This window comes from Notechis scutatus, chromosome 1 (assembly GCF_049901735.1).
Source record: "Notechis scutatus isolate UNSWTSFEM ecotype Mainland chromosome 1, rNotScu1.2, whole genome shotgun sequence".
NCBI lineage: Eukaryota > Metazoa > Chordata > Lepidosauria > Squamata > Elapidae > Notechis > Notechis scutatus.
In genome coordinates, this window is record NC_142009.1 from 335,892,119 (window position 1) to 335,895,060 (window position 2,942).

The window sequence follows — 2,942 nt, forward strand, 5'->3', positions numbered from 1 at the left end:
TAAAAAAGATGTTGAGACTCTAGAAAAAGTACAGAGAAGAACAACCAGGATGATTAGGGGACTGGAGACTAAAACATACGATGAACGATTGCAGGAACTGGGCCTGGCTAGTCTAGGGAAGAGAAGGACCAGGGGAGACATGATAGCAGCCTTCCAATATTTGAGGAGGGGCTGCCACAGAGAGGAAGGGGGTCAAGCTATTTTCTAAAGCCCCCGAAGGCCAGACAAGGAATAATGGATGGAAATTGAACAAGGAGAGATTTAACCTGGAAATAAGGAGAAACTTTCTGACAGTGAGAACATTCAACCAATGGTGTGCTGTCCCCGCCAATCTATGGGATCGGATAGTTACTTAGGAATTATGAGCTGTCCCCTTAAGGGAATGCATCATGGTAAATGTAGTTAAAGGTCTCCTGGGAAATGTAGTTTATGTCACGTGGCCACATCGGTAATCCCGATTGGTCACTAATTTAACCCTCTGTGGGTTGGGGGAGTTTTCCTCACTTTTGCCTGAACTCCCTAACTCATGGCAGCTGCTTTCTATCGCTACGAGATGGGTTAGGAGATAACCATCTTTTACTATGAACAAGAACTTCATCACAAATGTGAATTATGAGGATACCTGATGAACCAATAAGTGTACTTTGTTATGGACGTCTCATTGAGTTTATCTATCTGCATCTGCACAGCTTAAAAATTCACTACTGTGCAGAATACAGAAAAAAATGGAACAGCTTGTCCTCGGAAGTTGTGGGAGTGCCATCACTTGAGACCTTCAAGAAGAGATTGGACTGCCATTTGTCAGAAATGCTGTAGGGTCTCCCGCTTGGGTGGAGGGGGGTTGGGCTAGATGACCTATAAGGTCCCTTCCAATTCTGATTATCTGTTATCTGTTAAATAGGAAAGATGTTGACAGAGACAAAGACCCAAGGGAGGAGTTTGGGAGGCAAGTCAAAAAAAAATGAATAAGAATTGAAGTACTAAAGCGATCAAGAGATGATGTTTAGAAAGGGAATGATGTTAAATGTAAGATCGGCTGTATGGTAGACAGGGCGGTGATCGTGGTGACAGGGTTTGGACGAGTGAACCCAAACGAATCTGAGAATTCTGTCCTCCTCAAAGACCTGCTTTATTGGGTACACCATTTAAGTTCATTTTGATGAACTTAAAACCAGCTCTACTTATTTCCCACGGTTTCAGTATAATTAAATGTTAGACATCCCTCCTCCCATTAGTGTCACAGTCACATTGTCCTATTAAGTGTCCTTCCATCTCCTTGGGAACTAGATCCAGTCTCTGGTAACCACTTGTTGGGATGACTGTCATGCCTCCAATTTATATGCTCATAGCAAGCAGAACTCTGAGGCAAGCAAGTTCCTCAAAGAACAAGTTTATTGGAGATAAATTGGCACAGGCTGACAAAAAACCGACTCTAAAGGTTCTTGTTAGGAATGTGAGTCACCTAACAGCTATTTGGGATGGAAATATATAAACCAGGATAGACATTTTAATACTGTCTCTTTAAGAGCATGCTAAAAACTGCAATTGGGTGTGGTTACTCAAACGGCCATAAGATGGAGCCAAAAACCTGGGTTGTCTTAGTCTCAGAAGAGAGTGTGAGTGTATCTCTGTTTCCTTCTGTTGGAAAGTATTGCCGTTGCTCCATTTCTTCTAATTGACTGATATTTCTGGATTTAACGTAAGTCTAATACTGAACTGTTTTTGACACTGGACTTTGATATTTGGATTATGCCTGGATTGAAAACTGACTGATTTACTTGTGAATGACTTTGGATTGCTTATTTTGGACTTTGCTTAACGTTTCTGGAAGTAAAAACCTACATTTACTGTACAGTGTATCTGTGTGCTCTGTGTGTATTATTCCAACACTACTCTCTATACGTCTCCCTGTATGCGCTCATTCTCCTAACGGGGAATTACCTCAACAGTTCCCATGGTTTTCACCTAATTAAAAGCAAAAGTTTTGTCCCTTTCCCAAACACGGTCCAATCAAGGTGCTGTTTGGTTGCTTGGAAACGTGTCTCCTCCTCTCTAGCCACCTGTGGGACTGTCCTTGGTTCTCAGGGGGAACTATTTTGTTTTGGCTACAAAACCCCAACTACCTCTATTCCCCTCTCCCTATCCCTCAGTACCATTGTGGCAACACTGAAGCCTCCAAGATGGCCTCAGTCAGGCCAGCTTCAGAGTTGACGATGACCTTGGTTCTCACGAGATAGCAGTCTGTTTTGACTAGGCTACATTCCATTCCTCTCCCCCCACTCCCCAAACTGTGTGGTACTTGGGAAACAGAAAATGGCTGCGGCAGGCTTGATCCATTTTAAAGTTGACACCTGGTTTTACTTGACCAGAATTGTATTCGGTCAAACCCAACTTCTGTGGGATGCTGTCCCCTTGGGTGGAGCTCCTGTATATTGTGCAGAAGATTCATTTACAAAAGTTGTGAGGCACTTACGGGAGTATGATGGTGAGGCTCTGGCTCAAGCAAGGGTTTGGCCCAACCCAAAACTTCCTTTATTACCTGTGCTGAAACAGGCAGAGTCCAAGGCAGCACCCTCCAGACAAATGGTGTTGGTGCTGACTGGGTGAGATTGCCCAGACCAGATCTACTGTGTTTCTCTGAAAATAAGATCGGGTCTTATGGATTTTTGCTCCAAAAGACACATTAGGGCTTATTTTCTGGCTAGGTCTTCTTTTGGGGAAAATACGATACCAAATGCATGTGTCTAGCATGTATCTTAACTGGGACTTATATTATGAGCATCCTGAAAAACCATGCTAGGGCTTATTTTCTGGTTGGGTCTTATTTTGGGGAAACACGGGTATCATCCAGATTAGACTTGGCGTCCCTGTGTGGTTGCCAAATTACTAAAAGAAAATTCTGGGTCATTCCATGCAGGGTTTCAAGGAGAACAGGACAACTG